Below are 14,433 nucleotides of genomic sequence, written 5' to 3' on the forward strand. Positions count from 1 at the left end.
TCATCATTCTCACTTGATGAAATGAGAGCCACTTTTCTGTCACTAGCTGTGAGAGTGAGTCAGGACCGTTTGGGATTCTGTGTAACCCAACCCGGCCCAGAACACTCCACGCTCATTTGTTGACATGCATTGGAGAACATTATAGTTTCACTAGTCAAACACACGGCATGTGATTAAACAGTATTGCCTGGCCTGTGTTTGAACTCTGTAGGTAGGTGTCAAAGAGGCGCATACAGTACACCATGAAAAGGATTTCTTATCAACAATTGTTCATATAGATATAGAGTACCAGTCAAAAGTTTTCCCATTCAATTACTTTTGACTGGTACTGTATGTATATGTATTTAGTCATTTGATATATTTTTGAGAGGGACTAGATGCATCTATGCTTCAAGACACATCAGAATCATGTCTTTCTTCCATCAGTCATATTGTTACAGAACTGCGTCTCTGTGAAGGCCCAAGGGCAGGATGAGATGGACGTGTTTGTGAGGAGATGTACAGCAAGGTTCCAATCTGTTCTAGATCGTTTTATAGGTGCTTTTTGGGCACACGCTGTTTTACACACAGTTTTATGAGGAGGCAGACGTTTTCCTCTGTCACAAAAAGCACACACATACACACAAACACACATACACACAACGCACAAACACACTAGTATTTATACACACCTCCCAGAGACTATTGTCAACATTCACACCAAAAAACACATTTCACACGGGAAGTTGCCCGTGATGAAAACACACTCCACTCCATGGACTCCATGTTATTTCCATAACAGTTCTCATTCCCAAAGTTGAAGAGACACTCACACAATGACTTTATGTTTTTACTTGGATCAAAACCTACCGTCAAGTCTCCGAACAGTCGTTAACTCAACATGATGCGTTTACCAACTGTGGTTTACCGCTCTCTCGAAGTGCTGTGAAAGCAGAGCATCTCCCCAGGAACGTTAACACGTCAGTTGACACACTCAGGACTGTCCAACCCCAGCGCACTTTTTGGTTGATTTCTTTTATTTATTTCAATGTTCTCAAAGACAACAACAAGATCGACAGGAAGCGACGGTCTTCAGAATCTCTCTGCAAGTTCGTCTGTCCTTGCTTACCTCCGGTTTGGTCAGCGGGTACCCTGAGAAGACCACGGGCGCATCTCGTCACAATTACAGCCACAACCAGTTTGGCAAACCTCTAATCCCAGCATAAAGCAGAAACCCATGGCTAGGTCTTGTTCAAAGGCAGTATTCATTCAGAAAAGAGAGAGGAGGAGGGGGAAGGGATGTGGAGGAGGAAGAGCTGGAAAGGGATGTGGAGGAAGAAGAAGGGGGAAGGGATGTGGAGGAAGAAGAAGGGGGAAGGGATGTGGAGGAAGAAGAAGGGGAAGGGATGTGGAGGAAGAAGAAGGGGGAAGGGATGTGGAGGAAGAAGAAGGGGGAAGGGATGTGGAGGAAGAAGAAGGGGGAAGGGATGTGGAGGAGGAGGAGGGGGGGGGGGTGTTTTATTGTAACCAGCCGTTTTTAGTTGTCTGTTTCTGAAGGATGAACGGCGTTTTCAGGCAGGGCATCTAGCACGCAGCAAAGCCTGCGATGGGGCCCGTGTGAGATAATAAGGATTAGCAGGAACATTTCCCACATGCTATTAGTTTGTCCACTGGAGGGGAGTGAGCTTTCTTGGCAGGCTACTCTTGGCATGGAGAAACAACACATAGAGCTAATTGAACCCAAGACACAGAGTGACACTAAAATAACACCAGGAAGGAATGCATTAAAGCCCACGTGGCCCTTCGCCAGCTCTGAGCTCCCCCCAAAAGCAGGGAGAGAGGGACAGAAGAAGACAGAGAGGGAGAAAGGATAAGTCTAAAATCTCCTTTGCGGACGACCCCCCCAGAGACGGAAAGGAGGGGAAGCGTGTTTAGGCCGGAAATAGAACAACTCTAGAATAGAGAGGAGGACAGGGGAGAGAGATTCCCAGTGAAGGCTTCCAGGGGAGGACAGTCAAGGCAGTGTTGGTTTCGCTGTGATTGTTCGGAGGGCTTGGTTACATGTGTTTGTGGTTGCCGTGTGATGACAGCCATTCGCACCGCAACGTTCCTCGCAGGCTGCAAACCAAACAGAGAAAAAAGGGGAAATAGTCAAAGCCCCTCGAGAGCCGAAACATCGAGAGAGAGGAGAGAGGAGAGAGAGGAGAGAGAGAGGAGAAGAGCGATAGGGGAGAGGAGAGAGGACAGAGAGGAGAGAGAAAAACGTTGATGGCTTTTAGAAGACAGGAAGTCACAGAGAGGGAAGGAGACTGACTTGAGGAGTTTCCTTCAGGGCTTTTCTTCAGCTTTGTGTCACCGTTCTCAGCTAAATGCAAATCTTTATGGAAAGTATTCGATCAAAAGTTTTTTTGAGTGGCTGTTTTTCCACTTTACTGTTGTTGAACGGTGTCCGGAGTCTGAGGTTGTCGTACACCCACCTGTGGCTTCTAGGGGTATCTACCTTGGGAGGGGACCAAGTTAGCATCCAGGACACCTACTGTATGAAATGAAATTGAGGTGGTCAAGAAGTTATGAGAGGCATGGTTACCACATGTTGATCAGTGTGTGCGTGCGTGTGTGTAGCTGTGCACGTGTGTGTCCGTGAGGTAGGTTTTTTTCTGGAGGTTTAAACTTGTGTGTGTGTGAAGCCTCTAGAGGTTGTGAGTTACAGCCTGCTGAGAGAAGCCCTCCTCTTGGCAAGCTCCCCTCCCCTGCACTCTGCTCCCTCTCTCCATCTTTCTAATCATGTTTTTGGGACGTGCTTATCAGCACACCAGTGCCGAGAGCAGAAAATCATCCAGGGAGACTCTTTCTGGCTCGACATGTTTTGGCTTTTTTTTTTCTCTCTCTCTCTCTCTCTCTCTCTCTCAGGTTCAGTTCAGGGAGAGAAGTCATGTTTCCTGCTGTGTTTGGGGTCTCAGGTCTCAGTGGTAGCACTGAAATTAAGATATCCCATTATATGATTTTCAGCTTGTCAGTGGTGTGTGTGTGTGTTGGATACATGGTCGGTCCTCTGTCCTCGGTTCTGTGAGTGCAGCGGAGGGCCTAGGACAAACCCCACCCATACTCAGGGCTGAGGTGTGAATATTTACGGGGTGACTAAACCCTTATCTAACTTGAGGAGGAGGAGGAGGAGGCAAAGTCCATATCTTGTAAAAGGCATTGTCTGTGCTTTACTGTGTGTGTGTGTGTGTGGGGGGGGGGGTGTTGTCTGTGCTTTGCGTGTTACTGTGTGCATCTGTGTGTGTTTTTCTCTGTGTGTGTCTTTCTGTGTGTGTGTGCTATGAACGTTACTGTGTGTCGGTGTCACTATGTGTGTGTGTCTCTCTGCGTGTGTATCTGTGTGTGTGTCTTTCTCTGTGTGTGTATGTGTGTGTGTCTCTCTGCGTGTGTGTGTCTCTCTGCGTGTGTGTGTCTCTCTCTGTCTGTGTGTATGTGTGTGTCTCTGCGTGTGTGTGTCTCTCTCTGTCTGTGTGTATGTGTGTGTGTGTGTGTCTGTGTGTGTGTGTGTCACATAGTGGAGACCAGGGAATGACAGATGAGATGGAGAGAGGAAAAGAGAGACGGGGGAATAGAAGACAGGATGAACGAGTAGAACAGAGACAGTAAGGCTTTCCAGAGAACGCTGATGGAAGCAGTATGTTTTACAGAGTTTGGGGATGGGAATATTAGATAGGAATATTAACTTACTTTCCGGGGATTTTCACAGACAATCCAAGATCTTACTCTGAGATGACCAGTGAGGGACTGACTATGAGTCGACACCAAGAAAAAAAACTAGAGAACAGAAAGATGACAACCTAGAGAATAAAAAAGTGCAGAAGTTACCAAATTTGACACCAACTATAAAAAATCGTGGGAATCAAAAAAATGTCAGATGACACCCGATAAAATGTATTTAAAGGCATAAAATAAAGATGATATGGTGTGTTAAAGCAACGTTCTTTGTACGTAAATTTCCTTCGGTGATGAGTGTTTTGGCATGCTGCGATGAGGGGCAGCGATTTAGGAACGGGTTGTAAATTTTGCACGGTGCACTTGTTCATCTGTAACCTGCCTTCCTAATCTGTTGTCATGGGAGATGAAAGGGAAAGCACCCAAAAGAGCCCTAAAGCTCACAACAAGGTTAAGAGACACACTTGTGTGTCTGTGTGCGTGTATGTGTATTTCTACGTGACAGAGAGATATGAATCAGCTTTCACAGCAACCAGTATACCTGTCTCTCTTAGAACCTGTATTACTCGTCATGGTACAAATTCTCCAGATAGGATGTGGGCAGTGTGAAAATGTTCTCCTTACTTCCTTCTGTTGTTTCAACCAGGGCAGGTCATGACGGATCTTCGCTCCGGAGGGTTTGTACAGGATGATGAGCCGGATACGTCACAGGTGTGTGTGTGTGTGTGTGTGTGTGTGTGGAGGATCAACCAAGACACAAAGTGACATATGAGCAGTACAGGAAGTAGCATGAACAGCGGGTTAGGCAGCGGCCAGATAGACACGCCCCCTCCAAACATTTAATTTAGTCATTTAACAGTCGATCTTATCCAGAGCGACTTACAGTAAGTACAGGGACATTCCCCCCGAGGGAAGTAGGGTGAAGTGCCTTGCAAATGACACATCATTTGGCATGGAACTGGCAACCTTCTGATTAAGAACCCGATTCCCTAACTGCTCAGCCATCTGACCCCCAATGAGGATATGCACATGAGAGGACTTCCTAATAATCAAATGTCAAAAAGCCAGTAAAATCTTTGTTTTGATTGTTGTACCTTTGCTGTTTATACATGAATACAAATAAAAAGATAAACTGAGAAAATAGAGACAGGGACAAGGAAACTGAACGGCTGCAGTACGCAAGCAAGTGGGAAGAAAGTTCAAGATGGAGAAAAGATGAGAAAATATAAAAAGAGATGTGGTGAGGATGCGATGACTCGGACCTTACGACAGCGTCGAACCACAGACTGAACGACAAACAACACATAAACAACTGAAGTGTAGGGAGATTCTAGATAAGGTAAGGTGGGTGGCAACTGGTGTTTCTTGTTTGAGCCTGGCAACAAAAAAGTGACAATACATCACTTGGCCAGGAAGATAGACCATAAAAATGTAGTAAATAACTGATCTAAGAAACATGAGCACAGTAGATGAGGACAGTAGGTGAGGACAGGTGAGGACAGTAGATGAGGACAGTAGGTGAGGACAGTAGCTAAGGACAGTAGGTGAGGACAGTAGATGAGGACAGTAGGTGAGGACAGTAGATGAGGACAGTAGATGAGGACAGTAGATGAGCACAGTAGGTGAGGACAGTAGGTGAGGACAGTAGGTGAGGACAGTAGATGAGCACAGTAGGTGAGGACAGTAGGTGAGGACAGTAGGTGAGGACAGTAGATGAGGACAGTAGGTGAGCACAGTAGGTGAGGACAGTAGCTAAGGACAGTAGGTGAGGACAGTAGCTGAGGACAGTAGATAAGGACAGTAGATGAGGACAGTAGGTGAGGACAGTAGATGAGGACAGTAGATGAGGACAGTAGGTGAGGACAGTAGCTGAGGACAGTAGATGAGGACAGTAGGTGAGGACAGTAGGTGAGGACAGTAGGTGAGGACAGTAGCTGAGGACAGTAGGTGAGGACAGTAGATGAGGACAGTAGGTGAGGACAGTAGATGAGGACAGTAGGTGAGGACAGTAGGTGAGGACAGTAGCTGAGGACAGTAGCTGAGGACAGTAGATGAGGACAGTAGATGAGCACAGTAGGTGAGGACAGTAGGTGAGGACAGTAGCTAAGGACAGTAGGTGAGGACAGGTGAGGACAGTAGATGAGGACAGTAGGTGAGGACAGTAGCTAAGGACAGTAGGTGAGGACAGTAGGTGAGGACAGTAGATGAGCACAGTAGTTGAGGACAGTAGATGAGGACAGTAGGTGAGGACAGTAGCTGAGGACAGTAGATGAGGACAGTAGATGAGCACAGTAGGTGAGGACAGTAGGTGAGGACAGTAGATAAGGACAGTAGCTGAGGACAGTAGGTGAGGACAGTAGATGAGGACAGTAGATGAGGACAGTAGGTGAGGACAGTAGATGAGCACAGTAGGTGAGGACAGTAGGTGAGGACAGTAGATAAGGACAGTAGATGAGGACAGTAGGTGAGGACAGTAGATGAGGACAGTAGATGAGCACAGTAGGTGAGGACAGTAGATGAGGACAGTAGATAAGGACAGTAGGTGAGGACAGTAGATGAGGACAGTAGATGAGGACAGTAGGTGAGGACAGTAGGTGAGGACAGTAGATGAGCACAGTAGGTGAGGACAGTAGATGAGGACAGTAGGTGAGGACAGTAGGTGAGGACAGTAGGTGAGGACAGTAGATGAGCACAGTAGGTGAGGACAGTAGATGAGGACAGTAGATAAGGACAGTAGATGAGGACAGTAGGTGAGGACAGTAGATAAGGACAGTAGCTGAGGACAGTAGGTGAGGACAGTAGCTGAGGACAGTAGGTGAGGACAGTAGATGAGGACAGTAGGTGAGGACAGTAGATGAGGACAGTAGGTGAGGACAGTAGCTGAGGACAGTAGCTGAGGACAGTAGATGAGGACAGTAGCTGAGGACAGTAGGTGAGGACAGTAGCTAAGGACAGTAGGTGAGGACAGTAGGTGAGGACAGTAGATGAGCACAGTAGTTGAGGACAGTAGATGAGCACAGTAGGTGAGGACAGTAGGTGAGGACAGTAGATAAGGACAGTAGGTGAGGACAGGTGAGGACAGTAGATGAGGACAGTAGGTGAGGACAGTAGGTGAGGACAGTAGGTGAGGACAGTAGCTAAGGACAGTAGCTGAGGACAGTAGGTGAGGACAGTAGATGAGGACAGTAGATGAGGACAGTAGATGAGGACAGTAGGTGAGGACAGTAGCTGAGGACAGTAGGTGAGGACAGTAGATGAGCACAGTAGATGAGGACAGTAGATGAGGACAGTAGCTGAGGACAGTAGATGAGCACAGTAGATGAGGACAGTAGAGTGATGAAGTAGACAGCAGTGGGTGGTCATTCCACACTCGTTCATCATATACTCAACCAAGATAAAAGAGACCCATATTTTACCGGGCGACAGCTGCCTGTTTGTACTGGTCTAGATGGAGCTGTCCATTAACTGATGTTTGTGTGTGTGTGTGTGTGTGTGTGTGCTTGTATGTGTTTCTGGGTGTGTTTGTGTACTTGTGTATGTGTGTGTGTACAGGATGTGTCAATCAGTCAGGGCTGGTTCTGAACAGACTTGTCCAACCATATAGTCCTGCAGCCAAACTAGCAATCAATGGAGACCGACTATTACCAGTCCAGAAATGGAATTCTGGAGAAGTCAAGAGTTGGGGGTTTGATATAGTACACTGCGTTACCTGTAGAACAGTTGGAGTCTTGACATAAGGTCCAATAGTTGATAAAGAGTTTGGATTAAAAAACACATTTCCGGCCTCGATTCCAGTATTTATGACGTCCCTCAAAAGAGTGTTGTCTTTTCCCCGTTATATTTATTCAGTCTCACTGCAACAACATCATTATTCTCCCCCAATTATTTGACAATGCCATTATTCAAGCTGTAATCTACCACACATACCATAGACCTATAGCACAAAGATATAAATCATGATACTCATTCTCAGAAGATCCAGTTCAATCGTATATCAGGCCGAGTGGTGTTTTGGCGCGGCTCATAGGGAAAAACGCAATAAAAGACAATGCAGGCTCTGGCAGGCAAGATATAAACCTGTCAATAAAATATTGTTCTTGGGTGTGTGTGTGTGTGTGTCTGTTTATGTGTGTGTGTACGTGTGGAGATGAACAGACTTGTGTGGTGTGTTCCATTGCCCAGGGTGTGTTATCTGTTGTTGTCCCTAGACTAACACACACAAGTGTAAAAGCACACACCATTATGGATCGAGAGGTTGATGTGTATGTCATGCCGCCTAAGTTAAGGGCAGGTCATTGGTGGTGACCTGGTGGCACACACACACACACACACACACACACACACACACACACACACACTACACCCACAGCATGCACCTACTCTATCCTACAAAGACACATGCACCGAGACACGTGCATAAAGACACACACACACACAAACACAGGTAGGGCCATAAGCCTACACAATTCCTATTGTATACAGTACTGTAAGTACAATAAATCTGTTGTTCGTGACTCCAGATAAAGCAGCAGAAAGTGGTGTTTGTTGGAGCGCTAAGCCGCGGCCGAGACAGATGGATGCCAGTGTTGTATAAAGGAAGGTCTTTGTCAAAGGTAAAGTCCACCAAAGGCAGAGGACTTAACAAACCAGAGCCAGCATGAAGACGTAAACAGTTTTAAATTCATGCATCTAAACTATAAAAAATAATGAGACTGAGTTGATTCCCATTTTTTATGTTTTTTTCTTTACGAAACGCGTGCTAGCAAATCCTGGACCAAAGCTTCAGAGGCAGTTAACACAAGCTGCCTGTTACAAACCACATCATTAACAAAACTTGTTTGTCTGTGAAAACAGGAAGCAGTCCACATACAGTAGGCTGCGTGGTTCGGAGGTGGAAGCCCATGCTTGACTGTGTAAAGGTTAGACATGTGAACAGTGATGCGTCACCCCAGTGCCAATGCAGACCAACAAGTACATTTCCAGTCTTCTGTGTGTGTCGACTGAGAGAGTGGACGCCTAACTTCCTGTGTTGGAATCGAGCTTGCATGTTTCCCAAACACGCAAAGGAGCATGTGTTGACAGACAGACTGACAGACAGACCGACTGTCACACACGGCCGCCACACGAATCGATCGTTTGCGTCGAGAATCTTTTCATTTTGCCCGACACAAAAGAATGAGGGACTTGCTGTTCGCAGACTGAAAAGATCGTTGCCCTTGATTTGAAAATGGCCAAAAGGAAAGCTATTCAGTCAACGCTAGGTCAAACATAAAACTTAGTTACACATTGATAAGCAAGCGTAGGATTCAGTTATGTCCTCAAAGCTATCAGCCAAAGCTAACCAGTGGTTCTCTACCATTTCTATAGCAATGTAAACACCCTATCTTGGTGTGCATGCCATCCGGAACACAAGAGCTGCCACACAGTGACGTGTGGACAATATGAACACAAACTCATTCTTCCTTTCATAAAAGAAAAGCTCGACTTTCCTGTTCAAACCCAAGTGACACCCAGGAGGACAGCAGTCCCACAGTCATTTAAATTTAAACTATTTTAAGAAGACAGACCTCGATACAAGGTTGATATCAGCCGCGAACTGCTACTGTAATTCTGGACAAACACTGCTAAGTCATGGCAAGACGTGATGGTATAGAATGATACTGGAATAACACTACGTTGGTTTAAAGGTGATCAAGATTTAGTACTCTGCACGGGGATAGCAGAGTCTGGATCTAAACATAGAAGGGGCGAACAAGCTTGGAATTGTGCACTCAGCCATGCAGCTGCCCACTCAATCAATAACTTTGCTTTACCAAGTTGCATATGCACACACACACACACATAAACATACAAATGTGTATCGCACACGTGCTCACACACTTGCATAAAGACGGAGGGCACACACACACACACACACACACACATATATAGTTCCATGCACACATCCAAGCATATTCTCTTGCACACTGCCTCTTGCATTGGGAACATGTTTGCCATGCACTTTGCAAGTGACAAAAACAAACTTTGTTTGGAAAGAAGACGTTAAGTCCTATAAAGGGACAGGGGGAGGCGTCGAGCGTGGAACCCCAGGAAGAGGAGTTCTTCTTCCCATGACGATTGGTGGAGAGGAGGGCTGCGGCGCGTCTGCCAGCAAGCCTCTTCTGCCTGATAGTTTCCTTTACATTTAGTCATTTAGCAGACTTACAGTAAGTACAGGGACATTCTCCTTGAGGCAAGTAGGGTGAAGTGCCTTGCCCAAGGACACAATGTAATGTGCCCCGGACGGAAATCGAACGGGCAACCTTCAGATTACTAGCCCGATGCCCTAACTGCTCAGCCACCTGACTCCCTTTGTGACCTATGCCCTCGGAGCTAGCACCCTGACATGGTCAAAGGTCATTTGTGATTTCCCCCTCCTCTCCTCACTCATCCTGCAGCGTGAATGATTAGTCTGACAGATTAGAGGCTCAGATAGCCACAGCAGGCATCTTCTTGTCTGTTTCTGAAGCTGTTTCTCCTAACCCACTGCCTGGCCCCCTGTCCAACACAACCCTCACTGTTTAAAACTTGTGTTGGTATTCCTACGCAAGCATTTGCAGTATTTTAGTGGGAAAGCGGGATAGAAAAACTAAGAAACAGAGAGAGAGTGTATGTGTGTAAGAAAGAGAGTGCATGTATGTGTATGTCTTTGTGTGTGTGTGTGTGTGTGTGTGTGTGAGAGAGAGAGAGAGAGAGAGAGAGAGAGGGAGAGAGGGAGAGAGAAAGAGAGAAAGAGAGAGAGAGAGAGAGAGAGAGAGGAGAGAGGGAGAGAGGGAGAGAGAGAGAGGGGGAGAGGGAGAGGGAGAGGGAGAGGGAGGGAGGGAGGGAGGGAGGGAGGGAGGGAGGGAGGGAGGGAGGGAGGGAGGGAGGGAGGGAGGGAGAGAGAGAGAGAGAGAGAGAGAGAGAGAGAGAGAGAGAGAGAGAGAGAGAGAGAGAGAGAGAGAGAGAGAGAGAGAGAGAGAGAGAGAGAGGGAGAGAGGGAGACGGAGACGGAGACGGAGAGGGAGAGGGAGAGGGAGAGGGAGAGGGAGAGGGAGAGGGAGAGGGAGAGGGAGAGGGAGGGAGTGAGAGAGACAGAGAGAGAGAGACATGGAGGAGTGGCAGTGAGGGAGGGAGTTGGTCAGAGTGCTTAGTCAGGTCTCAGCTGAGGAAACAGATGCACGGCTCCTGGAGGGGAGGAGGAGAGGAGACCAGACAACACTCATGCTGGGGAGAAGTCACTATCTCTGACCTTTATAACCCCCCCCCCCCACACACACACACACACACACCACACACACACACACAGAGAAACAATCGGCCTCATATGACACACACACACTGCACATCAACAGACACACACTATCTCATATGACACACAAACACATGCTGAATATAAACAAACACTACCTCATGTGACACACACGCACATACACAAGCTGCATACAAACCAACACACACTATCTCATTACACACTCTCACTCAGTTCCCTCCATAGCCCTCTATAGTTCAAACAAACGGCTCCACACTGGCCCAAAGGTCATTGGTCAAGTAATATTTCAGTAAAATCCAGAGTAGGTATTCCAACAGTCTAGTGCTAGAGAGCTGGTTAATAATTGAAGTGTAATTTTACAGAACTTAAGTACAGAACCAAACTCCCCTCACACACTCACTCACACAAACACACACTCATCCAACATCTACACCCACACACTCACATACCTACACACACACACTCACCCAACACCTACACACACCTACGCACTCCTAACCCTGCCCTGGCAGCTGAGACCCCTCAGGTTGCCTGCTTCCAGAAGATTACAGAAGGTGCATGGAAGGTCAAAGGTCATTTGACAGCATAAGAAAAGAACACCTACAGCCTCAGGCCAGCCACTCCCAGCCACCCCCACACACACACACACACGTGTGAACACATATGCAGATAAAGCCTGTAAGTTGTGTCAGTGATATATGGCTTTGTACCATTGCCTGCCCACAGTAATACCTTCCTTCGCACTGCAATGCTGAGGAGGAGGGAGGAGGGAGGAGGGAGGAGGGAGGAGGGAGAAGAGAGGAGGGAGGGAGGGAGGGAGGGAGGGAGGGAGGGAGGGAGGGAGGGAGGGAGGGAGGGAGGGAGGGAGGGAGGGAGGGAGGGAGGGAGGGAGGGAGGGAGGGAGGGAGGGAGGGAGGGAGGGAGGGAGGGAGGGAGGGAGGGAGGAAGGAGAGAGGTGGGAGGAGAGACGAGGGTGATGGGGACTAAGTCAAGTCAAAAGAGCAAAAGAGCCACAGGCTACACATTCTATTCCACGTGTGTGTGGAATGCGCAGGATTGTTCTCCCTCTTGTGTGGCCTTCACAACTGTACTGTACCTGACCTTGAACACCTCCTCCTGTGTGTGTGTGTGTGTGTACACTTGTGTGTGTCTGTGTGTGTATATTTGTGTTTATGTGTGTGTGTGCGTGGGTGTGTGTGTGTGCGTGGGTGTGTGTGTGCACGTGTGGGTGTGTGTGTTGAGGTGGGGGGCATTCAGAGTTTTAGGACTGTTGCTTTGGATGGTAGTTTATCAGGCAAGAATCTTTTTACAGCAGGACGATCTGTTGACTGGATTTCAGGAAAGTTATGGTTAAGTCTGTCACCTGTCACAGAATCTGAGAAATTGTGATTTGTGGGGAAGCAGTCTGTTTAACATGGTCTGAATACTTCAACGCTGCCATAAAAAACAGCAGCATAGAGATTTGTTTCACTGTCAGAAATAACTTTTTCTCTCCAGAAACCACAAATATGGCTGCTATACATCACCAACCCTCCACATCAACACATTGGGTTCGAAAGAACTTCTTTAGCATTTGTCTTAATCAATGAATGGTTTGTTTGACAAAACATCAAACCTAAAAACAGTCATTGAGTTGTGTGTTTAACCGTGCTAACGAGTGTTCGAGGAAGAATGAGTGAAGGGAAGACAGGAAATTACAGTGTTGGGACTGAGTGGCCACAAGCTGACAATGAAAAACCTTCTGTAGGGCTCTGCATGTTCTCCATCTACTTGTTTGCTTACTGTGTGTGTGTGTGTGTGTGTGTGTGTGTGTGTTTGTAAATAGCCTGAGAACTGAAATCAAATCTGTCCAAATACTACAACATAAACAGACCAACAGAAGTGTTGAAGATGAATGACATCTCTTTTTTTTTTTTTCAAACTTACTTTTTTGTTTTATTTTTACTGTCGCTCCTTCATGGTTCCAGGATGTAAGATAAGTGAGTCTGTAATCGTACAGTAGTCACAGGCTCTGGGACAGTCCCTAACAAAGAGAAAGGAAAATAAAAGGTTTCACTTTCTTTATGCTATCAGATCACAACACTAGACAGACTGACAGAGAGACAGACAGAGAGACAGACAGAGAGACAGACAGAGAGAAACAGACAGACAGACAGACAGATAGAGACAGACAGAAAATAGGCATGTGAAACAGAGGTAGTTGTTCTTTTGGCTTGACACCTCCTCACATGAATCAAAATCAAACAATTTACAGGGGAACATAAACACTGATGTCTCTCAGAAATGTGTAAACAGAATTTGGAGCCTTGTGATAAACACACGAGTGCTCTTAAATGCTGACAGAGCCCACACTGAAACACTGGGAGACTCATCAACCAGCCAGACCGACAGCACATCTTTCCTAACCCAGCTGGGTTCCTGTGAGAGGGAGAATGTGCATGTTTAACTGGAGGGAAAGCTCCAGGAAATGTAGATTTCACTGCCATGTCTACACAGGCAATGTTTAAAATAAGTATGCTGTGGTAAGGTATGAAAATCAGCCTGAAATATTGAACTCTTATCACAGTTAGAATATTTCTAGAGGCTTGTGTCGATGTTCTCTCTGCTAACAGTCACTACTGGTAGACACAGAATACATTTTAGCCATTGCATGTTTTTTGGACAGGGATTATGTATCATTGTATAGGTGACAATGTTAATAATACGTTATGTAAATACATATATTATGCAACATATACTCAACATGGTCACCTATACAATGATCTATAATGTGAAAATAGGTGATATACTTTAGAATAAAGGTCAGTGGCCTTGTTGAGGTCAGTGAAGATTGATGTTTAAGGGTGAGTCAATGATTCTCCTTCTCTGACCTGACCTCTGGGATTCCTCAAGGTATTTCTGACCGAGTATTTCTCCTTGTCCTCTGCTGATGCATAAGTAAAAGAGATAACGTTTGAAGGCATAAACAGAAAAAAAATCAAAGCTAGCGTGTTACTAACTGAATCTGGGATCTCTCCACTGCAAGTTTATCTGTCATGTACAAAAGGAATAATTTTTGTGGAGGGTCTCTTGGTTTTGACCTCTGTGTGTACTCTGCTGAGGCACGGCAATCCTGTGCTGTGGATCACTTGAGGCCGGAAGAAGATTTGCAGAGAATAACGAACATACCCACACTGCAAGAACTCTAAATCTGCAGTCACTGTGATTGCTTTTCAATTTTAAATCTAGTTTGACTTATTTCTAGTAAAAACAAAAATCTGGGACTTAATTTAAGCAACATGTTATTTTAAGAAATCTTGTCAAGTGAGATTTTCTTGACAGAAGATCATCTCACTGGAAGCCAAATTGACTTGTTTAAAGCATAAACACCAAACACTCAAAACCAGTCATTTTGCACTTAAATTTGACAGGGCATTATTGTTTGTGCTGTGCCTCCGCACTCCTGGATG

The 14,433-nt window shown here is 46.2% G+C and overlaps 1 long non-coding RNA gene across 1 annotated transcript; it reads right to left on the reverse strand.

Moving 5' to 3' along the window:
* Positions 1-1,001: 1,001 nt before the first annotated feature.
* Positions 1,002-3,780, reverse strand: LOC146246548 (uncharacterized). Its single transcript, XR_014732284.1, has 3 exons — positions 3,709-3,780; positions 2,041-2,097; positions 1,002-1,131 (listed from the first exon to the last, which is right to left on the reverse strand). It is a non-coding gene; the product is annotated as an uncharacterized LOC146246548 (long non-coding RNA).
* Positions 3,781-14,433: the final 10,653 nt, after the last annotated feature.

This window comes from Hypomesus nipponensis, chromosome 19, assembly GCF_054491055.1.
Source record: "Hypomesus nipponensis isolate SF chromosome 19, ASM5449105v1, whole genome shotgun sequence".
NCBI classification, from domain to species: Eukaryota; Metazoa; Chordata; class Actinopteri; order Osmeriformes; family Osmeridae; genus Hypomesus; species Hypomesus nipponensis.